Source organism: Pseudonaja textilis, chromosome 1, assembly GCF_049901715.1.
Source record: "Pseudonaja textilis isolate UNSWEBS1 chromosome 1, rPseTex1.2, whole genome shotgun sequence".
NCBI classification, from domain to species: domain Eukaryota; kingdom Metazoa; phylum Chordata; class Lepidosauria; order Squamata; family Elapidae; genus Pseudonaja; species Pseudonaja textilis.
Window position 1 is genome coordinate 312,392,414 of NC_141990.1, and position 27,938 is coordinate 312,420,351.

At 38.7% G+C, this 27,938-nt stretch overlaps 1 long non-coding RNA gene across 1 annotated transcript; it reads right to left on the reverse strand.

Moving 5' to 3' along the window:
* Positions 1-9,432: 9,432 nt before the first annotated feature.
* LOC148128307 (uncharacterized) lies at positions 9,433-26,874 on the reverse strand. The gene is made up of 3 exons (XR_015741549.1): positions 26,605-26,874; positions 13,752-13,808; positions 9,433-9,827 (listed from the first exon to the last, which is right to left on the reverse strand). It is a non-coding gene; the product is annotated as an uncharacterized LOC148128307 (long non-coding RNA).
* Between the last annotated feature and the right edge of the window lie 1,064 nt (positions 26,875-27,938).

The following is a 27,938-nucleotide window of genomic DNA, read 5'->3' on the forward strand; positions in this document are numbered from 1 at the left end:
ATCATGCCACTGAAGGGGGTATTTCACTGTCAAACTGCTCTTATTGTGACTACTTTTCAACATTTTCTGCAACTTAAGACTATTATTCTGCAATCAATACTCACAAAAATAGATTGTGGCCTCCTCCTGTGCCAAACTCTTCAGGCATTTGAAGGTACTAAATTCTGCTGCTCTCATCCAACCACCATTTTCAGGGTCTCCAGCTTGGGCAGAGGGTTGGACTAGAAAACCCCCAAGGTCCCTTCCAACTCTTCCCTCCATTTCATCTTCTATTTTTTAAGTGTCCAGACCTTGATTATTTCTTGCCATTTTCTCATTATTATTTTCTTGCCATTTTTCCCCTCTGAATTTGTCTGAATCTTCAGGTGCTTCACCATTTTGAACATGGTACATGAGATGAAATTGAACCAATAGAATAGAATAGAATGGAATGGAATGGAAACCTTATTGTCAGTTTAAATGTACACTAATCAGCATACCTTAAAATGAAATGTCTTTGCATTTAGCTCTCAAAAAAATAACCATTATGCATATACTCTCATACACACACCTATATGACACACAGAAACATCACAGTCTAGTTCGAATGTATACATATACATGGGGGGGGGGGGGAGAAGAATCCTGTGAGTTTGCAAGACGGATGGCAGAAGGATCAAAGCTGTTACAGAATCTAGTAGTCCTACTATAGATACTTCAAAACCTCCACCCAGAAAGGAGCAACAGAAACAGATCGTGAAGTGGGTGTGTGGGGTCTTTAACAATGCTTCCCGCTCTAAGCAAACAGGGCTTATAAGCAGTATCCTGAATAATGGGGGGAAAACCTTCTATAATCTTATCAGCCATCCTTACCACTCTTTGTATGGACCTGTATGGATCTGAGGCATTGTTGCCACAAAACCAAACAATGCAAAATACAATGCAGCTATTCCTTTACATGATGTCATCTGACTGGTCAGGCTATTTAAACAAATAAGTAAACAAACAAGAGAAAACAAGTCCTTAGTCAAACCGAGCATAGGAATAAGTATTAACAGTATTAATACGTATAAGTACAGTATTAACTCATTTTCTGGGTTTACACAGAACTGTACACTAAACAACACAAACCCTAATCAAGGCTAACTCTCATCAAGCATAGTAAGTTGCAAGAACATAGCTGCTAAATTTGAACTGATCTGCTTTAAATAGCTTGTGTGACACAACCCAGTGTAGGCATGTTCATGTCCACGTTCATTTAATAAGAAATTGAACTGATTATGCATGTTTAACTTGGGGATTTTCTGCATTTTAAAATACCCACTAAGGATAACTGATGCATATGTGTAAAATTACTTTGTGTTAGTTCATGCATGAGTCCCTTTTTATTTTTTTCTACCAACAGCTTGATTCCAAGGAATTTCTAACACAAGGTAATACAGAACCATTTCCCCCAAAATGCCCTGGAATAATGTAGAATATGATGCATTCTGGAAAAAGAAAATTTTAACCACCAATTTAGCAGCTGTTGAAATCAGCTGAGCAACTGCTATCACAGCATGACACTTGCAATTAAGATAAAGGCAGGGGCAATGCATTATAACAAATAAAAAGAATGCAAGTTATAATTCAGCCTAACTTTAAATAGGAACACATGTGATTCTTTTTTTTTAAATGATCAATGAAAACAATTAGGTTTCCAGTAACCAAAATAAAAATGGAGTACCAAAAAGAGAGAGAGAAAATTCCTGCATTCTTTTAATCTCTTTTCCCTTTTTCTTCCAGCTCTGTTATCCTCTTCTATATCCTTTCTTTTGATTTAAATGCTTTGAAAGGAAAGATGAGAGAAGCCACTTCCCAATAGGTAACCCAAAATGGGTTGCATGTAACTCTTTCTGTTGCTAAGCAACCATAAGGAACTCTCTTTGACCTGCAATTATCCAAAATTGGCAAAACATCCTGCCCGTTTATGAACTGCAGTGATAGCAAATGAATCCCAAAATCCAAAGCTCAGGCTTACACAGAAGATTGTTTCGCGTCTTTCTTTCCAGAGTCGGGAGGGAGGGGGAGGGGAGGGAGGGAGGGAGGGAGAAAAATTTGTAGTAAAGCTGTAAGAAGGTCATGAAAGTAGTAATTATATCCTGAAGTAACTTCTCCCAACAAAAATATTAAGAATATTCAAAGATAAGGACCTTCCTTTGAGAGAGATTTTCCCCTAACTCAAATTTGTCAAGAAACAGTGCCAAATTGTTAAATTCAGAATGTTGCACCAAAGATGTAACATTCTGAATTTGCAACATACAAAGATTCCATTTAAAATCAGCACTATTTGAATATGGCACACACCAAATGATCCTGGAGCAGTTATTCTCTCAGTCTCTACCTGAAAAGTAGGTTGTGGTGAGAATAACCTGGGAAATAGAGGGAGGGACATTCAGAGCTCCTGGGAGGAAGAGCAAAAAATAAATGAGATAAACAAATATAGAATGTCCTTTCTGTAAAAAATTAAACAAGGAAGTTTACAGCCTACAGAAGAGTTAGGTATTTCTTCAGAGCTAGTTTGAGAATTGCTTTGTTTCAGCTGATGAAGCCTTCTTCTAAGCCTCTTCAACTGTAGGATCTCTTTGTTTACTCTGTACTAGCTTAGTTCACATGGCACAGCCATCAATGCATGGCACAACCAGGGGTTTGTCTTAACCCAGTTTGTCACTGAACCTGATGCTGCTTTTTGGAGATGTGTGTCACTGGCCCAAAATCACCTAGCTGGCTTCCTAGCTAAAGGAGATCTCTCCTTTCTTAGTCCACTATAACCACTGCATTGGCTGTCTGGCTGATGATTTCAAAAATAGAAAATAAACCCAAATGCCAATCATGGATTGACCCAAATGCACATACCAAATTCTGGATCTATATGTGTTCAGAGGCAGAGAACATGTATTAAAAAATCCAACAGAGGACAAAATGCCTTTCTTCTGGCATGGATTCACACATTAGCTGAAATGGTTGGGGCCTGCAGGAGATCTTTATTCCAGCCTCAGATTCATTCATGTATGAACTCAGTGCTAAAAGCTACTTACTTGACAGTTACAACTTCTATAGGGTTAGTAAACCGGGAAGAAAACTTCAAGGACTGGCCATTAGAGTGGCAATGGTGACACCTGCAGATTACATTTTGTATTGCCCATTGGAAAACTGGAAAGAAGGATGAGTGCAGATCTGCAAGCTACCTGTCAAACCAAATGACTGATGCAACACAGCTCATCTAACAGATACATGTTTGTATAGTATTGCAGGCTAACTCTGCCCACTGCCAGGATTTCGATCCCCACTGGCTCAAGGTTGACTCAGCCTTCCATGCTTCCGAAGTCAGTAAAACAAGGACCAGATTGTTGGGAGCAATAGGCAATAGGTAAACCACTTAGTGAATGCGGTAAAGCACTATAAAGCTGTATATAAGTCTAAATGCAATTGCTATTGCTATCCTTGTTAAGTCAGAAGAGTCTTTGGACAAAGGAAGAAAAAAAGGAAAAGGATGAGACTCTGTATTAATACATAATCAACACATATAATGATCACCAATTGTGGTGCTGATAAAAGAAGGGAATATAAGATCAATAAATATGTGCTAATGGCTATAGACTTCGATGGCATTCAGAAAAGAATTAAAACAAATAAAGATGGACAAAGCCAACCATCAACTAGCAGGTGTGATAGACAATATGGAGGCAATTAGGGACAAAAATACCAGTTCCATGGGGGATAGAGGCCAACAAGAAGAGATGACTCCTACTACTGTGCTTTTTAATGGTCTTCTCCAGGCATGCTCAAAAGGAGGACTTGAAAGCAGATGAATTTCTGGATTTCTTATACAGTATTCTTCCATTCCTGACAAGGATGTTGTGTCTCTTAATCCAGTGTTGGCTTGGCTTGGTTTGACAAAAACAAACAAAAATTGCTTGATTTAATAAAAACTATAGAGCTTGCTAAGGGCTGATATTCTTAGTTATCTGGATTTGACACCAGCTGTGTTACTGGCTGGGTTATTCCTGTTGTTTTTGGTATTATTGGGGTAAAATGGTGACTTTTCTATGGACTCAATTCAATTACATTATTGTGAATTAAATAAGCTGGCCAACCATAAACCTCTAGAAGTCTATAATCATTTTTTTTTCTTTTATTGTTTTCAGCAGCTGGAAATTTTATGTCTATTGAGAATCATTGAGACTTTCTTAAAGGGAGATAAATATGACCCACAAACTTTCTTCAGATAGCTTCCACCTGCATGTCCACATCCTGATCTCCATTTTACCTCTGTCCAATTTCCTTTGTCTTTCTTTAGCTCAGTCTTCTCTTTCCAGTGTCCAGTTTCTGCACTTCTTCTTGAATTGCCTTCCCTGGAACTGGGAAAACTCCAGTAAGAAGCTAACCGGAGATAATAGCTTTTCTTTAGAAACCTTCAAAATAACCTCCATTGTTCTCAGTGGAAACTGACACTTTCTTGATGTGCTGAGGAAAAACTTTTGAAAAGTATAGATTACTTCAGTGGAAAAGGTAGCCTTTCCCTCTGAAAAGTTCAAATCCCCCCCCCCCCAAAAAAACCACCTTTCTCTCCTGCACTGCAGTTAGACCTTAAAATAGCCTCTATCAAGGTTGTTAGGAGCTTTGAAAATCCCTTCTGGATGTTTGAGTGTGCATTTAGTTCTGTCCAACTGTGTAAGAAACTACCTCTATGCTGGTGTGCTTATTCAAATGTTTTTGCCCTGAGCCAATTTGGTCTTTTAAGTCCCATTCCGCAACATGTCTTAGCATTATTTATGAGGGAAAACTAGGTCCTGCCTCCTCTAACTACAACTTTTTTTACAGGATCATCAGCTTAGGCTTAGCTTCCAGATCCTAAAAGCCCTTTTCTTAGCAGAAGTCATGACTTGAGAATCTCGTTTGTTAAGCAAATACCTCTTTATTCTCAAGTACTTCACACCTTTTCTGTTCTTCTTTCATTACCTATTCCCTAATTATACTGGACTTACCATGTCCCTTGTGAAGTTAGACTTCATACAACAGAGCTTTTCAAACTTGACAGCTTTAAGACTTGTGGACTTCAACTCCCAGAATTCCTACTCCAGTCTCCAATCAACTCCCAATTCTGGGAATTGAAATCCACAAGTCTTAAACTTGCCAAGTTTGAAGAGTCTTGTCATACAACCAGGTAGAAAGCAGGAAGGGATGCATCTGGATCCTAACATCAGCTGGTGGGTTAAGGACAGAATTTGACAGGCTAAGGCAAAGCCCAGCTATATAGGTGCAAATCCTACTGAGAACAGGGAGAGGCCAAACACAAAACTTTTTCAATCAGAAAAGGTATCCACTGCCATTCTTGCTCACCTACCTTAAAAGTGAAACAGAGATACCACAGCACTTTTTCAAAAACATATCTAGGTTAGCAGAATGAAACAAATGCAGATCAGAACCTTCTTTCCAATTTTCAACTTCAGACAAAGATTTGTCATAAGGTTTTGCAGTAGATTTTGTGGCTTCCAATTTGACCACTTCACAGTGAAATGAGGAGGAGGAGGTGGTAGTTATCTAATGCCCTCTGACTGGTTTTTTAGCAGGTGGTGTCTCATGCTCCCTAGGTTCCACCAAGGGAGCATGAGATGACCTCATAATCAACTGTAGAGCTTTGCCTCCATAACTCCCAGAATGTTTCCGCTAATGTTCAAAATATGATGACTGCATCATGTTGGGGTTCACACTGCACTAGAAGGAACTCTTCATCCACTAAATGAACAACCATAAGCCAGGTTGTTTTAATTTAACAGAATAACAGAATTTGGATTCCTGTATAGATCCAGGAGTTGAACTTGAGTCACTTGTGATACTTCACATTTCCATAACATATTTCACCAGATTAGTTAAAACTCTAGTTCTGTATTTACAACAGACACTTAGTATGTAAGTATATACATGTTATATACTTATTTTTAATTATTTTCTGTGGCTTAAGATGTTCTGCAAATTTCACCCATTTAACAAAATTATAATTCTAAGTAGTCTCTGAACAAAAAAAAAACACTTTCGTTCAGCAGCCCGTTTGTCAGTGTTGTGTGAACATTATCCATGATTCCATTTAAGGCAGGTTCCAATTACTTAAAATGTGTGTTTTAACAAAAACACCAACATAAATCTTTGTATAGTTTCCCTATATTTGGAAAGATTACAGGAAGGGAAGCTTACCACCTGTAAAAGCAAAACTGGATATTCTAGTAAAAGAAATTATTATGATTAGTAGCATAGTCAGTCAGATGTTTAGAATGACTGTCATTTTTATGCATCTCTCAAGTACTTTCCAAGGATTTGGGATAAGTAGATGTTATCATTTGATGGTGTTAAAGGTATCCTCACAGGATGTAAAATGTTCCAAGTAAATAAAGCTGCCTTTTGCAATTGACTGATGGTAATTTTGTCAATGCCAATGGTGTTCAAGTGGTGCTTCAAATGTTTTGGGATTATACCCAGGCACCTATTTGTATTGTTACTATTTTGCTTTCTTTTACCATAGACACTTATTTGCAGATCGTTTTATTCTGTGATTTTCTCCAGCTCTTTCTCTTATCTTTTGCAGACTCCAGCTATTATAAGGTCTACTATCCAGATTCTTTTGTCTTTCTTATTAACAATTGTTAAGTCTAGTGCCTGGCAAATGCTTCATACTTATTAAGTTTTATCACCATAATAAGAGCTGTGGTGCCACAGTGGTCAGAATGCAGTATTGCAGGCTAATTCTGCTGACTGCCAGCAGTTCGATTCTCAACAGTTCAAGGTTGATTCAGCTTTCCATCCTTCCAAGGTTGGCAAAATGAGGACCCAGATTGTTGGGGGCAATATGCTGACTCTGTAAACCACTTAGAGAGGGCTGTAAAGCATTATGAAGTGGTATGTAAGTGTAAGTGCTATTTGCTAAGTGAAAATAAAGCTAAAAGAATAAAGCTGAAATAAAATAAAGCTATCATGCAGTCACCCAAATGGATTTGGCATTTTGATCCACCTATCGAGTCCTTCCTATGGATTTGGGATAGGCAGATGCTATAATAATAGTTATTATTTAAACTTGTATGTTGCCCTACAACTTTCTTTCAGTTAACATTTCTTTAGAACTACCAATCAGTTTATATAAGAAAAAAGATTACTGTCCCAGCAGGCTTGATTTCAGAGCATCCTTAGCATATTTGCAAGATGAGCCACTGAAATCAAAGGGATTTAAGTTAGCCAAGACTAAGCCTAAATCCAACTTTTATGGAAGATTTCTCAAACATTGAATTTCCCCAGTGATCTTATTTATAACTACAAGAATGATTGTTCTACTCCTCCAGTGAGAGTATGAAGCATGATCAAGCAAAACCGCGCTAAAAAATTAAATCAGTATATAAAGTATTAAAAGAACAGACAAAAATGTGATAAGCTTTAAATATTCATTAAAGCAATGAAAGCATCGTATAAAAAGATTTGAGCATAATAAATGAAGTAATTACAACTTGATTGTCACAAAGGCAATAACAAAGGAACATAAAAACAAATAATATGTGGCAGAACCAATATAAAGGAATCAACAATACAGATGATCAAAGATTAAGGGATAAATTGGGATAGGGTTAAGGTTCACTTTTACGAAAAAAAAAAAAAAAAAAACCCATCTAAGAATAATGAGAACACTAGGCAAGCCATTCTTACTGGTTTAAAATCACGAAATCCTTGCTGATCTCTGATACTTTCTTTTTTGCTATAAAATTTAAAGAATAGTTTTCAGGACATTTGCCAACATACGTACCAAAAATAGGGACACACTACAGAGGTAAGCAACCATTTACAGGCAAAGTAGCACAATTTTTGTACGGATAGAGAGGTCTCTGCAACATAATAGAGTAAGCAAAACACATAAAGTGAACAAGGATAGGTTATCCATCCTTGGATAACCATCTCCATATTTGCTGAAGTCAGAGAGTTAAGTTGGACAATTTTCTTTTCTTTTTTTAAATGAGAAACTACAGTGTCTTATGTTTCATTAGTCAAAATTTCAGGAAACTGTTGTCATCAATCATAATAAATACCTGATTTACAGGGATGCAACCAGAACATTGATAAGCTAAAAAGGGGTCTATTTTTCTGATTTTGAAATGCAGAATAAGAGATTATTAAAGGAGAATTCAGGAAAATCTAAGTGGGAGCAACATTTGTTTTAAAATATATATGTCTATGAAATACAGGTGAAACTCAAAAAAATAGAACATTGTTATTTATTTCAGTAATGCGACTTAAAAGGTGAATCTAATATGAGATAGATTCATTATATGCAAAGCAAGATAGTTCAAGCTGTGATTTGTCATAATTGAGATGATTATGGCTTACAGCTCATGAAAACCCCAAATCCACAATCTCAGAAAATTAGAATATTGTGAAAAGGTTCAATATTCTAGGCTCAAAGTGTTCCACTCTAAGCAGCTAATTAAGCCATAACACCTGCCAAAGGTTCCTGAGCTTTTAAATGGTCTCTCAGTCAGATTCAGTAGGAATCACAACCATGGGAAAGACTGCTGACCTGACAGTTATGCAGAAAACCATCATTGACACCCTCCATAAAGAGGGAAAGCCTCAAAAGGTAATTGCAAATGAAGTTGGATGTTCCCAAAGTGTTGTATCAAAGCACATTAATAGAAAGTTATGTGGAAGGGAAAAGTGTGGAAGAAAAAGATGCACAAGTAGGAGGGATGACTGCAGCCTAGAGAGGATAGTCAGGAAAAGGCCATTCAAAAGTGTTGGGGACTTTCACAAGGAGTGGACTGAGGCTGGAATCAGTGTATCAAGAGCCACCACACACAGACGGATCCTGGACATAGGTTTCAAATGTTGTATTCCTCTTGTCAAGCTGCTCCTGAACAACAAACGTCAGAAGTGTCTTACCTGGGTGAAAGAAAAACAGAACTGGTCTGTTGCTCAGTGGTCCAAAGTCCTCTTTTCTAATGAGAGCAACTTCTGCATCTCATTTGGAAACCAAGGACCCAGAGTCTGGAGGAAGAATGGAGAGGTATACACTGCAAGATGCTTGAAGTCCAGTGTGAAGTTTCCACAGTCTGTGTTGATTTGGGGAGCCATGTCATCTGCTGGTGTTGGTCCATTGTGCTTCATTAAGTCCAGGGTCAACACAGCCGTCTACCAAGCGATTTTGGAGCACTTCATGCTTCCTTCCACAGACGAGCTTTATGAGGATGCTGACTTCATTTTCCAACAGGACTTGGCACCTACCCACACTGCCAAAAAAATCAAAACCTTGTTCAATGACCATGGGATTACTGTGCTTGATTGGCCAGCAAACTCGCCTGACCTGAACCTCATAGAGAATCTATGTCTCAACTACTCTTTGGGCCAAATGCGTGGAGAAAATAAAACAAACTTCGCTTCAATATTTGGTAAAACAAAAGCTTATTTTTTATTCCTTCCTCCACAAGGACTCCAAGACAATAGTTAAGCAAATAAAATAAAGTCAGATCTAACCTGAGGTTCCCGGAACTGGGTATTTATAATGATTTTCCCTCATTATTCCCTATTACCCATGATTGCCTTTATTATCCTTGATTACCACCATTATTTATGATTACTTGTCATAATTCAATCACATTTATCTTGGTTAATGCACATATCTTAACCAAACAGCGTTTTCAATATACCGCACGGATTATTATTATACAGAGTTTATTCCGATGAAGAGGATTGCCATTCTTCAGATCGATGGGGCTTCGTTTCAAACGCATGTGTTGTGTAGTCACAACAGGTGTCCCCCTCTACCAGGAACCAGTCTATAAAACAATATATATTATATAACTACTTATTTCTCTACTTGTGGTCCAGGTTTATCTGGATATTTGACATGAAATTGCCTTATCAGTCTGTTTGCACATATATCTGATACTTTTACCAAGGTTGCCTCTGTTTCAGGATATCCTTTCCATCTCACTAAATATTACAACACCTTTCTACGTATCCGGGAATCTAAGATTTTGTCAATTTCAGCATGCATCACATCTTTAGTTAGTACAGATTCTTCAAATTGAGGTATATTACTGTGTTCTACAGGCTTTAGTAAACTAACATGGAACACAGGATGTATTCAGTGTAACCGTGGTGGAAGTTTAAGTTTTACAGTTACGAGGTTTATCACTCTCGTAATTTGGAAAGGTCCAATATATTTTGGTCCTAATTTTTGACTATTTAAGTGCAATTTTATATATTTAGTTGATAAGTAAATATAATCTCCAGGTTGGAATGTTTTATACTCTTTTCTTTTCTTGTCTGCTTGTTGTTTGTATTCTAGTGCTGTTTTATTGAGGTCTCTTTTACTTTATCCCAATTATCCTGTACTTTTTTCGACCACATTTTGACACTCATAGGATGTTGATCATCACACTGTAAATCGAGGATTGGAACAAATTCTACCCCATTTACTATTTGGAATGGACTATACCCTGTGCTTTCATGTATGGCATTGTTATATGCTACTTCAGCAAATGGCAGTAACTCAGCCCATTCTCGCTGTTGATAAGAGATGTATGATCTCAAATATCTCTCAACCATTGCATTAGTTCTTTCAGCAGCACCATTATTGCTAGGATGGTATGAAGAGCTAATATCTTGAGAGGAAACTAAAAGATGTACAAACGCTCTCCAAAATTGTGCCATGAATTGCATACCCCTATCTGAAATTATTCTCTTGGGTGTGCCATGCAGTCGATATACGTGTTTTATAAATAGGTTTGCTAATTTTGTTGCTGAAGGTAATCCTTTAAATGGTATGAAGTGAGCTTGTTTTGAAAACAAGTCTATGATAGTCCAGATTATCATGTATCCGTTACTGCTGGGCAACTCTACAATAAAGTCCATGGCTATGTCTTGCCATGGCCGGTTGGGATCTGATACAGTTTGTAATAGTCCTAAAGGTTTTCCTACTTGTGGTTTTGCAGTAGCACAAACATGGCATTCTTTAATGTACTGTTCAATTTCTGATCTCATATGTGGCCACCAAAACTGCCGCCTTACCAAATGTAGTGTTTTCAAAAATCCAAAGTGTCCAGCCTGCCTAACATCATGACATGAGGGGATAATATCTTTTTTCTATAGCTCGATGGAACATATATTTTATCCCCTCTCCAATACAACCCATCTTTATATAAACAGGCAATGTTATGGGTTTTTATCTGTACATCCATTCTTGTAGCCTCTTGTAATTCCTTTTTGGTTATCTTTTTTGTTGTCAACACCCAAATGTGTTCGATTGGCATTCCCACAGAGATCTTGGGTTGAATGACATCGTCTCCAGATGCATTGTATTGAGATAGTCAAGATAGTGCATCCACCATGAAGGTTTGAGGCCTTTTTCTGCCTCCCAAAGGCTTGAGGAAGGCTTCTGCAGGCTTTGCAGGCCAAAAACTGGCCCCATTTCATCACTTCCTGTTTTTCCGAAAATACCAGAAGTGATGAAACGGGGCTAGTTTTTGGCCTGCATAGCCTGCAGAAGCCTTCCTCAAGCCTTTGGGAGGCCGAAAAAGGCCTCAAACTGACCAAAACTCAGCTGTGAGGTGCAGTGCAGGTAAGGGGGCATCGGGGGTAGATGGGTGGGGATTATGCGTGCATGTGTGGGGGTGGGGGGACGTGCATTGCCTTCTGGGTGCTGGCACGTGAGTACGAGCTTGCAAGCATGCACACAATTTTTGGCACAGGAGCCCAAAAAGGTTAGCCACCACTGTTCTAGTCCAACCTCCTGCTTATTTAGAAAACCCTACATCACTTCAGACAAATGGTTATCCAATCTCTTCTTAAAAACTTCCAATGTTGGAGAATTCACAACTTTTGGAGGCAAGTTGTTCCGCTGATTAATTGTTCTGTCAGGAAATTTCTCCTTAGTTCTAGGTTGCTTCTCTCCTTGATTAGTTTCCACCCTTTGCTTCTTGTCCTGCCTTCAGGTGCTTTGGAGAATAACTTGACTCCCTCTTCTTTGTGGCAGCCCCTGAGATATTGGAAAACTGCTATCATGTCTCTCCTCATCCTTCTTTCCATCAATTTCATCAATTTCTGATGGTTGCAGTGTCCTGGGGTCATGTGAACACTTTTTGCACCTTCTGACAAGCAAAGCCAATGGGGAAGACAGATTCAATTTATTAATTTATCAACTGCAGTGATTCACTTAACAACTGTGGCAAGAAAGGTCATAAAATGGGGCAAAACTCACTTAACAAATATCTCACTTAGCAGCAGAAATTTTGGGCTCAGTTATGGTCATAGGTCGAGGACTACCTGTAGTTGGAGACCAAAAATAAGCCAAAAGGTTAAAAGGGGAAATTGCAAAAGGTGATTGAACCTTCCAAAACATAAGGCAGACATGCTGTAAGAATTGGGAAGAAAAAAAATGTTTCAGGAAATAAAAAGAGACTCCAAATTCATTATAAACAGAAAGCAATAAGAAATGGTCCTCTAGGAAAGCAAACACATTTAAAAATCATAAAATTTAGAGCTAGCTAAATTGTCCCAAATGTGCTTTTTCAAGAGGCAAGTGAACTTTCTGCTTTTTCTTTGAAGACATTTCACTTCTCTTCCAAGAAGCTTCTTCAGCTCTAACTGGCACAACATAGGAGAACAAACACATCAAGACTAGATTCAGCAGTCCACCTACATTTAAAAGACAAAGGCCATTCTTCTGAGGACAGCAAAGTCCATATTTTGGACAGAGAGGACTGCTGGTTTGAAAGAGGGGTCAAAGAGGCCATCTATTTCAAAACTGAACAGCCTCTGTCAACAGAGGGGGAGGGAGACGACATCATCTATCTCCAAATCTACAACACAGTCCTTTCAGCAGTTCCAAGAAGGCTCCACACCGAGTTGGACCACTCAGGTGACCCTGATGACACAGATAAATCTCCAGGTGACCGTAACCACTCGCTAAAAGAATGCACATAACCAGCTGTCTGCAAGGAGTATAAATCCTTCCATTCCCTCCACCATCCAGTCAAAGCTGAAGAAGCTTCTTGGATGAGAAGCAACATGTCTTCAAAGAAAAACCAGAAAGACCAGTTGCCTCTTGAAAAGGCACATTTGGGACAGCCATGATCTGGATGACTTAGACTCTCCATAGACATTCAGTTAGCTAAATGGCTTTTGAAAGAAAGCTAAGACCAAGATCTTTCATTTCCTAAAGTACTGCTGTGTCAGTATTTCTCTAAACAAAACTGCTGTTTGTTACTGAATAGAACATGGCATCAACTGTGTTTGTAACCTAATTTTGGATCATGCAGTGAGGCACATGGTTTTAATTGCAAGAGACATAGCTGGAAATTTGGTTATACACTTTGGGGGGGGGGTCATGTAAATGACCCGAAAACCAATCCAGTCCCAACTGCAGGAGGAGTAATTGCAAGAGTCACAGCACTAAATTGTTCAGATGCCTCCACAAGTCTAATAAGTTCACTTTTTATTTCCTCTTCCCAGTGGATATTACTGAATTTGCAATCTAGGAATTCATGTTGCTGTCTCAGGTGGCGTTAAAATATAACTCAATAACTGCATGCATACTGTTTCACTTTCATAAGAAAGCAAATTCTCTGACAGCGAATAAACGTCTCTCTATTAATTGATTACTGCAACAAGCTGTTTTTGCCCGATTTTTGGGCTTGATCAAAAATTAGACAGTTTTCAAAGTTTATCCAAATATTTTAAAAAATGAATATTTTCACCTTGACTTTCTCCTTGATATGATGAAGAACCACATGTTATCTTCTCTAAAAATTCACCTTTGAAATAATGAAAATAAGATTAAAAACAATCCTCTAATGAAACAACATTATCCATGAAACAGATAATGAAACAAAAGTTAGTCAAAAACTGTAATTTAAAAAAAATATTTTCTCTCTTTCAAATATAAGAGATATTTTATGATCAAATGGGACATCTTCCCTCAAAGAAAAAGCAACTCTGACTTCAACATAAAGTATAATAAACCATGTTTTAAAAATAAGCAGGCAAAGAGGAAGTTAGACTGAATGTTTCCAAAGTTTTTTGAAATGTCTTGCTCTTTCTTTATTCATACATTGTTTGACTATAAGGCTATATATTATTCCAATTTGACATTATTCCATAATTTTACACGTTTGCATTCACAGAGATAAGGTTTGGGGTTGGTAAATATACATGTATCTTTTAAAGATATTACCAGGGACTGTCTTATCATCAAAAGCATTTTTTCCATACGGTGGTCCAGCATGCCTGAGTTGCAGGCATATGCCAAACTCCCAAGGGATTCACAAAGAGCAAAAGGTGCCTCTTAAAAATTCGTAAGCAAATGGTTAGAAAAAGGAAATAGGAACATCTCGAAGGATAATAGGCAAACAGTCAAGGAAGGTCTATGTCACAATAATTGGAGACACTAATAATGGTGATTTAACAGTCCTGGAGATTTGATATCAAGATCTCCCCAATCAAAATGGAAATGTCTATTCATTGAACCAGTTTATACCTTCTATCCAGTGGTGGGATTCAATTTTTTTTACTACTGGTTCTGTGGGTGTGGCTTGGCGGGCATGGCAGGGGAAGGATACTGTAAAATCTCCAGTCAGAGCTGGTATTTGCCGGTTCTCCGAACTACTCAAAATTTCCACTACAGGTTCTCCAGAACTGGTCAGAACCTGCTGAATCCCACTCTGCTTCTATCATTGTCACATTTTCATCTTCCTTTGCATGACCTATTCTTTAGCTTTAATCATACGTGCACAGAATTGTAGAAGAATGAAAGGTCCCATCCATAGACAGCTCTGGCCCTCATTCCCTTCCCTTCTTGAATCAGGAGTCCATCTCTCTGGAACTTCCCTTATCTTCCTTTAAGGAAAACACCCATGGATCTTTCCTCTCCTTCTCTGAACCAGAAACCAACAACTGCTTCACACATTCATGTCAATTTTATTATCCAACTTTTCTTTCCTGCCACTCTCTTCTACAAGTCATTTGCATTTTTTCTCCATTCTTTCTTGGCTCTTCCAATTTGGGTTACCAATAAAGAAGAATATTTGTAACCCAGGGTTGAAATGAGGGTCCTTGGTGCTCTCTGAGTTTGCTTGTGTTTTTGCTGATGTTTCATTACCTTAAGGTAATATCATCAGTGCTAGTAAGGAGTGCTGTTTGCTATCAGTTTATATTCTGGTGACTTGCTTGTCTGTCTGGGTGGAGTTAAAGCAGGGGTGTCAAACTCACGTCATCATGGCAGTGTCACATGACATATCGGGACTTTTTTTCCCTTCACTAAACCAGGTATAGGCGTGGCCAGCACATGATGCATCTGGCCTGTGGGCTGGGACTTTTAGAACCCTAGGTTAGAGATACTTTGGTTGGACTGTTTACTTTATTATCAATAGACACAACAACAACATCTATAGACTGCAAAAAAAGATAATCAGCCAGCCCAAAAGAGAACAAATAGGCTCCAGTAACTCTCCACTAGTAATCAGCACCCAGATCAGCATAGATTAACCTCAAGGTTAACTTCAGACCAACAATCAAGTAAACAATATCCCAATCAAGAAACTGCCAAAGAGCCCTCAGTAAACAGCCCAACCATAGAATCTCTAAGACCACTCCCGCCCACACTGACAGGGCAAGCCTACCAGAATGGACACCAAACAGCATTCCTTACTAGCACTGATGATGTTACCTAGTTAGAGTAATGAAATGTCTGCAAGAAAACAGGCAAGCTCAGAGAGTACCTGGACCAGAGGTGATATTCAGCAGGTTCTGACCAGTTCTGGAGAACCGGTAACGGAAATTTTGAGTAGTTCGGAGAACCGGCAAATCCCACCTCTGACTGGCCCCGCCCCCATCTATTCTCTGCCTCCCGAGTCCCAGCTGATTGGTGGGTCTCCTTTTGTTGCCCTGCACAGGAGAACAGAGCTGGAAAGCAAGTTAGTGGGGTGAGGAGGGAATGAGGATTTTACAGTATCCTTCCCTGCCACGCCCACCAAGCCACACCCATGAACCCACACCCACCAAGCCACACCCACCAAGCCATGCCGACAGAATTGGTAGTAAAAAAAACTTGAATTCTAACGCTGACCTGGACCCCTCAATTTTGGGTTAAATTGGCAGCATGTCCTGCACCACTAGGGTTGGACTAATGGGAAACCTGTCTACGTCTGCCCCACAACAGCTGTTGTTTTAACCACGTCCTCGATGGAAGGCAGGATGGTAGATTTTTTTTTTCCTGCAATTCTAACTATCTGTTGAAGTCTGTGTCTGTCTTGTTTGGTTACAGTGCCAAAGCAGACAGTTATAGAGGTGCAAATGACAGACTAAATAATTTCTTTGCAGAATTTGTAGAGGAAGGGATAAATAACAGCTGAACATTTTAACGTGGGAAACACAGCTGAGTGAATGTGCACCTTGAGTGCTGATGGTAACCCTGTTGAAATAAAACAGTCATCTTGTTTTGTCTTCTTTGCCCTTCATTTCTTTTCTTCCTCTATAATTTGTTTGGCAGAATGCTGGAGATCAGCCAATAAGCAGAAATGGTGTCTCCTTTCATATTTTTTTTTCCCTTACAAAGGACAACCTGCCAAGGTCAGGTACTTCTTAGCAAAGACTAGAATTTCCTTGGCTTGATAGATGGCTCCTTTATTTTGCTGTTGGATAGCAAGGTCTGTTTTGCAGGGCAGATTAGTACCAAGGTCAGTCTGCAGTCAGCAAGAGGCAACGCCAGAAAGCATAAATGCATGCAGTGTGACCAAGAACATCAGAAATTGGCTGTGTTTTAAGACTGAAAAAATACAAAAGCCATTTGTTGAGTCTTAATTTCATAATCCAGATTTTGAAAGACAACAAAGCCTATCTAATATTAACCACTCAGGAGAAAATCAATTTTTTTACATCACTGAACAGCCAATCAATAATTGTACAAAGTATCTCAGGTAGAATTTGAAAAGCAGAATCAAAATCAGAACTTGATAAGTGGTATTTTGAATGTCCAAATAGAAGAAACCGGGTGATTTAATAAGGGACTTTTAAACAATATTTTTGAACCAAGGCAATCAATGCCAGACTTTTCAAGAGCATGCATGACTGTGAGAATATATTTCTTTTCACCTAATATGATGCCAGGCATTGGCCCAGAAATATTGTTATGAACTACCTTCATGGCCTCTTTGTGTCTTCTCTTTACATTCATGGCTTAGTGCCTCTGCCCTTTGTACAACATCATGCCTGGCTACAATTTATAAGCCTTACCTTACAATTTATAAACAAAATGCATCTTTCTGTGCCTCATTCTCCAATGCTACTGACTATGCAATTTTTGTGATTGCAATTCTTTGCTTTACCTTTTGCACAGTCCACAGGTAGTCCTCAATTTATGACAATAATTGGAATATAAAAATATGTTTGTAAGTTGTTACAGTCATATATCAAGCACCCACAGGAAGCAATTTTCTGGCCTTTTTCCAAGGCAGTCATTAAGTTAATGCCACGATCGTTAAACAGACAAGGTGGTTATTAAGTGAACCCATTTATGTGAGTGAACAGAGTCTGGGTTTTTTTTTTTGCCAGAAATTGACAAAAAACGTTGCAAATCATGGTCACATAAGCACAGAACACCACAACAGATCAAAAAACTGATCTACCTGACATGCAGCCACATGACCTGTGTGAGATGGTGCTACCATTTACAACAGCTGGGAAGGGGTGCTGTTTGGGCTGTGAAAGCACCCCTTCTGTGGCCATCATAACTTCAAATCATCATAAAACAACTGGTTGTAAGTCAAGGACTACCTATAATTCAAATAATCCATTTCTCTGGAGGGTACATTTCATAAAGAGTTCCCCATTTTTTGTTGCACAGTGATGAATGTCTTTGAATCTAACATCACCCTCTTTCTCTATCACTCCAGGTCTGGGATATACACAAGGGTGGGCTTCAAAAAATTTAGCAACCGGTTCTCTGCCCAGTTGCTGGGTGGATGTGGGCATGGTGGATGTGGCCTAGCCAGCCTCCTGCACCACAGTTGAAGGGGAGCATTTTCACCCTCCCCAGGCTCCGGAGGCTTTCCTCAAGCCTCCAGGAGGGAGAAAATGACCTCCCCAGACTCCAGAGGCTTCTGGAGCCTGCAGGAGGCCCATTTTTCACCTTCCTCGAACCTCCATGTGGGCCCTGAACTTATTTGGGATCCAAAATGGGCCATGTGGAGACTCCTGGGAGGGGAGGGGCCAGCTAGTCATTGCAACTACGGATTCAGTGAACCAGATATAAAGTTAACATCTGGTTCGCCCGAACCAATGCAAACCAGTCACAACCCATCCCTGGATATACAGTATAAGGAGTCTTTCATCGTTAAACTGAGCATTTGTTCTTTGCCTAATGCAAAAAATCTTTCCTAGCTGAGGTGGTCCATTCGCCTTGTAAAAGGTGAATACATATTGATTTAAATCAGTGTAAACCCCATCTCCAATTTTGCAGCACTTATTGTATGTTCTGCTAAAAATCAATGACACTTGAATAGAAAGATGGAGCTGTAACAGAAATCTCTGGAGTCATAGGCAGCCAGCAGATTCTACACTGACTCAGAAAGGAATCTCTCTCTATCTGATGAGTATCACCGCCATACAACTAGTGGTGACAAATGATTTAACTCGGTGAAATAGATGACAAATGCCAATGGAGATTCTCAGCCGTCCAGATCATGGTTGTCCCAAAGGTGCTTTTTCAAGAGACAACTGGAGTTTTTTTTTCTTTGAAGACATTTTGCTTCTCATCCAAGAACCTTTATATTTCTTGCAGACAGCTGGTCATTTGTATCCTTTTAGAGGGTTGCTGAGGCCACTTGGAGATTTATCTGTGTCCTCAGGGTCACCTGAGTAGTGCAAACGGGTATGGAGCCTTCTTGGTTGCAGGACATTTTCTGCCCTGTGTCCCTTCACTGTTGAAGACAGGCACAGGCTGTTGGAGATGAGTCTGTGTTGTCTTCATCTCAAACTGAAGTGCAAATGGGTCCTGCGGTCTGCATTGTTTTCTGGAAATCCATTCATACTCCCACACCATTCGAAGGGTGTTCATCCCAAAGTGCCTAGCTAAAGGTCTATGGAGATTCTCAGTCATCCAGGTCATGGTTGTCCCAAAGGTTTTTTTTCAGGAGGCAACTGGACTTTCTTGTTTTTTTCTTTGAAGACATTTCACTTCTCACCCAAGAAGCTTCTTCAGCACTGATTGGATGGTGGGGAATAAATAACAAATAATCTAACTTAATATAATGCAGCTTTATCAGATGATCGCTACTTAGAGTCATCTTTGAGTTAAAGGAAGGTAGGTTTGAATGTTAGGGGGAAAAACAGTAATGATCACAGAAATTCAACAATTAGAATTACTTCGGGAAGTGATGGGCTTCCTTTCACCATGTTGTGCAGATGGAGCCTGGACAGCCATTTGGTTAGAGACACTTTGAATTCCTGCATTGATCAGATGTCTTGAACTCAGTGATCTAAATAAGTGATCCCCAACCTTTCTGGCTCCATGGACTGAAAGTGGAAGTGGCAAGGTGGGGGAATGGTTTTACTTGTGCAAACTAAATCCGATGCATGCACAAATGAAGCTTTGCACACTCACCCATCTCTTGCATGGCCCACTTCCCAACAGGCTGTGGCCTGGTACCAGTCTGCAGACTGGGGTTGGGGACCCCTGGTCTAAATGCCTTCTTTCAATGCTTATGGTGTCATGGCATTGTGTGTTTTGCACAACCATGTAATAAGGTCCTTTTGTGCATTGCATCAACTCTTTATCCATGGCTAAGAATAATCATTAGTCTTTTCAGTTGTAGCATCTAAACTGTAAGATCTTATACCATGGGAGACTTAATTTTTAATTTGTTATTGATTCATACATGAGTTGTAAAGGATTTTTAAAAACTTTTTGTTTACTTATTTTAATTTTATACAACCCAACTTTCTGAAGTTGATAAGACAAGATAGAAGATATATAAACCTCTTTTCTGCTGGTCAGCTTGACATTTTTTAGTATACAACAAACCTATTTTGTTTTCAAATCTTTCTCTCCCCCCACCCACCATTTAGAAAAAAAGAGTGATCGCATGTCTATTGACAAGCTTCATTTTGACTGGAAAAAAATAAACACTTTGTGATGTATTAAGTTAATCACATCTCTCTGGTTAATCATTTGGTACTTTCCTTATGCTTGGTAATATAAGGAGCCTTAAGTCCTTAGCCAACTACTCCTCTTTCACAGGAGCCTATATTGTCTGAGAACTCTGAAAGAAATACAGGAGCTAAACTGAATCTTCTAGAGACCTGAAAGGAAGATGAGGCAATTCCATGGTTTGAATATTGTTTAGACATGTTATTACCTCCTAATATTCTCCTATTCTGTGGAAGAGACAGTACTACCGAATTATGCTAAAATGTGAGGTTTGATTGGTTTTTCATTAACAAAATGTATGAACCCTTCCATTCTAGTTTTCAGGCCATGCTTTATAGTTTACCATCATGTATTAATCTGACCATTGTACTGTATCTTGGTCAACAAACTGTGGTTAAATAGTTTAGTGACATATTCATCTAGAGAGTTTGAAAAGCTCACAGACATATCTGCACACAAGTAGTCTTGGCATCTCTACAAGTATATGAAATGATTCTAGCTCTCCTTTGAGGGAGATCATTTGGATCTTAACTTGAAAACAGATTTCCTATACATCAGTATAGAAGACATTTAATTTCAGAAGTTTCTCATTAAGTACCTGTAACCATTTCTGTAGACTTATTTGAAGACGGAGATGATATTGGACATTAGGACAGATTGGAGGAAAGACCTGTAAATTTACTGGAATAGTCCTCATCTTTAAAGTTAATATGCACTGTGAAAACCACAGGTAGTCCTTGATTTACAAGAGTTCATTTAGTGGCTGTTCAAAGTTACAGTAGCACTGAAAAAAGTGACTTGTGTCCATTTTTCACAATTATGACCTTTGCAGCATTCCTAGGATCATGTGATCAAAATTCAAATGCTTGGCAACTGGTTCATATTTATGAGCGTTGCTGTGTTCCAAGGTCATGTGATCACCTTTTGCAACCTTCTGACAATGTCTATGGAGATTCTCAGTCATCCAGGTCATGGTTGTCTCAAAGATGCTTTTTCAAGAGGAAATTGGACTTTCTGTTTTTTCTTTGAAGTCATTTCGCTTCTCATCCAGCTGAAGAGCTGAAGAAGCTTCTTGGATGAGAAGCGAAATGTCTTCAAGGAAAAACCAGAAAGTCAAATTTCCTCTTGAAAAAGCACCTTTGAGACAACCTTCTGACAAGCAAAGTTAACGGGGAAGCCAGATTCACTTAATAACTTAACTAACCTTAACTAATCAGCTGCAGTGATTCACTTAACAATTGTGGCAGGAAAGATCATAAAATGGAGCAAAACTCACTTAACAAATATCTCACTTAACAACAGAAATTTTGGGCTCAATTGTGGCCATAAGTCGAAGACTATCTGTATTCTAAAACCCTCCCCATTAGGTTCAATAGGAGAAAGTAGAATTAGATATAGTGCAGGATAGTTCTCTGGGTAGAGAGTTTCCACTCTAGGTATCAGACTTAGACACAGGGGTAGGATTCTACAGGTTCGCACCGATTCGCCAGAACTGGTTGTTAACATTCTAAGCAGTTCGGAGAACTGGTTGTTGGAAGAAATCACTGGCCTAATCCTGTAAGGAAGGCAGAAAGGAAACATTCTGGTGTTGCTTACAGAAATTGCCTCTCCATTAACCCTTATTACATTCTTGGCAGGACTAGACTTCCTATCTCTGGAATTTCTCTGGAGTTTTTTTACCCTCCTTTGCTGGTACTTTGCTTGTGTCCAGTGACCATTCAAAGTTACAATGGCACTGAAAAAAAGTGACTTATGACCATTTTTCACACTTACAACTGTTGCAGCATGCCCACACTCATGAGAGGCCAGGCGAGGGGATGCGTGGCTCGATGTGATGTTGAGTTGGCCACACCCAGCCAGTCACATGACCACCAAGCTATGCCCACCAACTAAGCCACACCCACAGAACCGGTTGTTAAAAATTTTGAATCCTACCCCTGCTTAGACACTATGTTTAGTTGGGTTAAGACGGGGCTGAGGGATAAAACAAACTTTGAAAAAGTAACTTTACTGTGAGCAGAAGCACAAGGTTGAAACAAAAGACTAGAGCAGTGGTGGCTAAACTTTTCGGCACCTAGTGTTGAAATAGGAGTGCATGTGTGTACCGGAAACCAGAAGAGCTCCCCAATGCATGTGTGCAGGAGCTCTGGAAACTGGAAGCTTAGGTTCCCAGTGGGTGCATGTGTGACGGCCACCTGGTCTTCCAGTTTCTAATGCGCATGCAAAGACCATCTGCCTGGTGCATGCATGCATTTCAGGGAGTTGCTCTTCTGGTTTCCAGTGCTCCCATGTACACAAAGACCAGCTGGCTGGCATGTACATGCACTCTGGGGAGCTGTTCTTCTAGTTTCTGGAGCTCCCACACACACGAAGACAAGCTGGCTGGTGCACATGTGCAGGCCAGAACCTAGAAGAGCAAAGGCTGATGGCTGGCGTGCCCGGAGAGATGGCTCTGCATACAGGACTAGAGGTTTCCCACCATCCTTATTTTTCAATTTTTTGGTTTTTGAACCTGTGAAAGTCTTTTGCCTATCATAGCAAACAAATGAAGGATTATTCATCTGTGATGGTTAGAATGCAACATTGCAGGCTAATTCAGCTCACTGCCAGGAGTTCAATCCTCACTGTCTCAGCCTTCAATCCTTCTGAGGTCAGTAAAATGAGGAGCCAGATTGGTGGGGCAATATGCTGACTCTGTAAATTGTTTTGAGAGGGCTGTAAAGCTCTATGCAGTGGTATCTAAGTGCTATTGCTGTTGAAGACTCTGGTTGAGGTCTGTCCAGAATGAGCTGATTCAAAGAGAATTCAAACAGGCTAATCTGTGGGGCACTGAACCATGCTGAAATCAAGCAGCTATAATGGAACACCAACAACAATTATTAATAACTGGTAATAATCCAGCTGTTTTTATGCCACATGGTAGCAACTCTTATCAAGGGATATGAGAAATCCAAGTTCTACCTCATACATTTGTTTCTAGCACCATCAGCTTGTGCATCCAATTTCACAGATGAAATGGCTTATAATAAACATACACACAGCAGGCCTGGCAGCACACTGCATTTGATTGACAGAAGAACCCCATAAAATATGGCTGCTGTCCTTTGGCAGAAAATCCATGTTCAAAGAATGATGCTGAAACCACAGTGAAGAAAGTAGCATAGAAAGTACAAAGACTGACATAATTATTTGGCGGATTTTTCTTTTTCTTTGCCCTTTTGAAGTGATTGATCAGAAAGTCTCTCCAAACTCATATTGGGACTGTCCTTGTCTTTGTAAAAAGTGAATCTGGGATAATTTATTCTAAATTCTAAAGCAGGCCAAACCACAATTTTACAAAGAACCACTTTAAAAGCCCTGATGTATTTAAATTAATTGTGTTTATCAACACTCAAAAACATTGCTCTCAGACCAGCAAACTCTCAGATCATACTGTTTACAATATATACACCAGCAAATTAGCCCATTTGAGGTAATTTGGTTCAAAAATTGTTTCCCTACAGTTCATCATTTCAACCAGTTAAAGGTTAAAGAAACGAGTTTTACTACTATATAAATTATTTTTAATTTCAGGTGTTATATCAGAACTAGAGTAGCTCAGAGGAGAGGTGGGTTCAACCTTGAGGTTTGTTTCCCTTGTAAAAGAGTTCTGCTATTCTTACTTTTGTCACAGGTTAGCAACTAGAATTTGCATTTTAAAATTCATGCTTATAATGAATACAAAAGTACAATCTTCCCTACACATCAATTCCAGAATTTGAAGAAACACAAGGCTATCTCTCCTCCAAATCCCCAATAAAATTTGAACGTTCGTGTTTGGCCTATATCATCTTCAGCTCACTTTTCTATGGAATCTCAAGACATAGTAAGTTCACTTCAATGCTTCATATGACTAGTCATGATGAAAAGTCATTATCAAGGTCAAAGGTCCCTTCTAGAACTTCAGACTTGGTTAATTAGAACTTAACCAAGTCAGTGATGGCAACAGTCTTAGGAGATAGAGTAATTAATCAGCAAAATGTCCCTAACCTTGGAGCTGAGTGAGTGACATTCTGTACTCCAAAGGTGACTGGGAAAGGCATAATAAAGGAAATTGCTAAATTGGTCCACTTGCTTGGATAAAGTAAAGATCAGATCCTTAATACATTATATCCTAAGGAACCACGTCTGATATTGGCAGGGCATAGAATTAGAGCTCATGATTTCAGTTGAAAAGAACAAAGTCCATCCAGGCAAAATCCTAGTAAATCAGACCAAGCATTCTACTTAATCCCATGAAGATAGCTATAGTAACACAATAGCACTTAGACTTATATACCACTTCATACTACTTTGCAGCACTCTCTAAGCAATTTACAGAGTCAGCAAATTGCCCCCAGCAATCTGGGTCCTCATTTTACCAACTTCAGAAGGAAGGAAGGTTGAGTCAACCTTGAGCCAGGTAGGATCGAACTCCTAGCAGTGGAATGCAAAGTTAGCCTGCAGTATTGCATTCTAACCACTGCACCACCATGGCTCGCCTCTCCCTGTTGTTCTGTGCTGCCTGGATGATCTGTAGCATGTGATCTCTGAAAACAAAGTAGTTGAAAGATGTACTATACATGAATCTGCCTTTTTAAAGCCACCCGTGCAATAAGCCATCATGTATCTTATGACCAAGAACACTTATTTGTTAGCAACATATGATGCTCTTTTTAACCATCCTGGGTTTGGGGTTACTAATTCCCCTCCTCTCATCTTTTTAACTTCAAATTATTGTACTTCCATTGTTTATTTTTATTCTTTTATTCCTTTGCTGTTATTATGTTTACATTTTATCATTTTATTGCTGTAAGCCGCCCAGAATAACCCTCTAGAGAGATGCTTCAAGAATAGATTTAACAAATAAAAAATAATTGCTGTTGGATTAATCCACTTCCTGAATTTTATAAAACAGGTTTTTAGAGACTTTCCTTGCCTTTTTACAGAACAGAAAAAAAAGTGGACAGGGAAAAAAAAGAGGCATATAGTTAAAGAAACTTCTATATTCATGAATATTCCTCTTCTGAACTCTCACTCTAGCTATCTCCTTTGCAAAATAGTGGATTATGTTCTTAATAACAGTAGATGAGAAACTAGTCTGGCTCACTTTTTTTGGCAAATATAGTCATTGAAACCCTACCAGCCTAAATGTACAAATCATTCAGCAGAGTGCATTATCTGGACTGAATTTATGAGGTTTGAAATGCTGGGCTGATCCCTGCTGACATATCTCTGCTGGTGTTTTTATTTCAGATTCTTCTATACCTATTGCTATTTTTACATATAATTAAGAGAGGAAGGAGGGAGGGAGGGAGGGAGAAGGGCTCAGTGTTAAAAAATCACCAGATTTTCATCCATAGGCTCTTCCTGTAAAATAATTCATCCATGAAATTCCAAGTTCTATTTTTTTTTTTTTTTTGCATTTTCAAATCTAAGCTTTTGGAATCTTGGCAATCATACCAGCTTGCCAAATTGCCCTTGCTCCATAGATTAGAAGTTCTTTCATGGCCTGAAATATTTTGCCAAAGTCTGATTTCCTTATCCTACTTCTATCCAATAGCAAGCCCAATTTATAAATGAATTATTTGGGTCAGCTGAACGGTATGACTGGGTTCCGTGAAGACCAGTGTCCCTATGGCTTCCATCCTTTATCCAGTATGGCATTTGTATGTTTTTAGGGAAGACTCCTAGTGGAATCTTGGTATCCTTAAATAAACTACTGCATTCATCATTTTTATGTAGAATCTCCATGCTGTGGGGTGAAAATGTCTAATAAAGTTACCCCCTCTCCTGTCTATTCCATCATCATACATTAGCAGCCTTCATTATATTTTTTTCAGGCAGATGAAGTGAATAAGTGTAATAATCTTCAAGGGGCACTTTGTTAAAAGAGGGCAATTTAATTTTAATGCTTTTGAAGAGAACTTTCTTCTCTTTAAAAATGGAGGCCTGCAGCTACTCTGCCTTATTGGACAAGGAAATCGACTTGTTAACATTAAATGGAAGCAATTTTAATGGCATTATCTTCCAGCACCAAACAGCATTCACATATCACTTTCCCCTGAACGTAACTAAGATTATTGTACTCGGGCTTCCAGCCATGTAAAACACATGCAAAACCATTATCAACTTTAGGAAAGACAAGAAAATGTTAAGCAACAACAAAAAAAGAGGTGAAAGGAACTTTGACTGTAGCTAGTTCACATCATTTAAATGAATAGGGCCATTAATCCAAAATCATGATACGCTTATTATTCAATATGCACTCCATTTAAGCAGCACAAGCAATAAAAGGAACTAATTCATAGGCCTTAATTCATGTTCTCACACAAAAGGTACCACAGGGATAGTGTTGAAGGGACTTTTCTCAGTTAGAATAACCTTACCTGGCAATTTATGTTCCATTTCAGGTGTGCAATTCAAAAAACACTTTAAATTTTGAAAACACCTCTGTTTCCATTGTTGCTGTGATAGAATGATTGGCCAAGCTTGAATTCAGTATGTTTTATCTCCAATAGTTCCTTTGACAAAGAATTCCTCTGGGCTTTGAAAAGTAGAACAGATGTAACTTCTGATCCTAAATATTTAAACTTAAACCCTTATTTGCAAAACAACCATAAGCCTGGTATTTGTGATGAGGAGAAGAGATACATTATACAAAAAGGTGGATAGAAAAGCATCAGCAAACCAAGGAAGGATGTGCTAATTTCCTTCCTACCATTGTGTTAGAAATCTCCACCTCTACTATTCGTTAATACTTAGAAATGTGATGGTAACATACAAAACTTATTGATGTTAGACTACAACTCAGCCCTTTTTCTGCACAGAGAAAGAGAAAAATAGAGACTTGGAGAGAATCATATCAAACCCTATTCCAGTCCATTCTATGTTCTGATTAATGCAGAAAAACCACAGCTCAAGCATTCTCAATAGATAGGTAGATCTTCTAACAAGATCTTTGATGATGAAAAACATATCATCCCCTCAAAAAACCTATTATTAAACTGTTGTTACTATTAAGCAACAAAAATTACTATAAATCTACCCAGTTTAATTAGCTCATTATATGTAGCCCTGCCTTCTGCAGCTGTAAAGAACAATGATTAAATACCTTGTATTTATCATTCCCGGGGGTATCTCTGCTCTCCTTCAACGTCTCCTCACAGTATTTGTTTTCCATAATTTTGACCAGATTTTTGCCTCTCAACCTATGCTACGTTTTCTACTTCTTAAATAGAAGGACATCAAGACATGAAAGTATGATAAGTTATTAAAAAAGAAAAGCATTTTTCTGACTCAATATTTTCCCCGATATTTAAGGTTGTATATTTGACGGTGTTTCTTTTTGTCTCCACATAAATCATGAATTCCAATGTCACATGGACATTTTGTCAGAATAATTGCAGCAATTATGGATCACCTTATACACAGGTGTATCATCACTTGTACTCTTATTTTGAACACTTGGGAGTTAAATGGAAAGAGTCTGATTTGAATTATACTATTTACCTTATTTTGGATCAATCTCAGACATTTAATTTCTTGAAGTGAAGCATTCCTCTCTGTGACATTGCCTTGAAAAGGGATAGTAGGTCAAAGTTTCATAGCAAGAGGCATCTTTTCTAATTAAAAATTAAAAAAGCAATTGCCCACTTCAGTTGTTCAGACTCTCCAAGGGAAACTTGTAATATAATAATTATTGTAATAGAATATCAGGTCA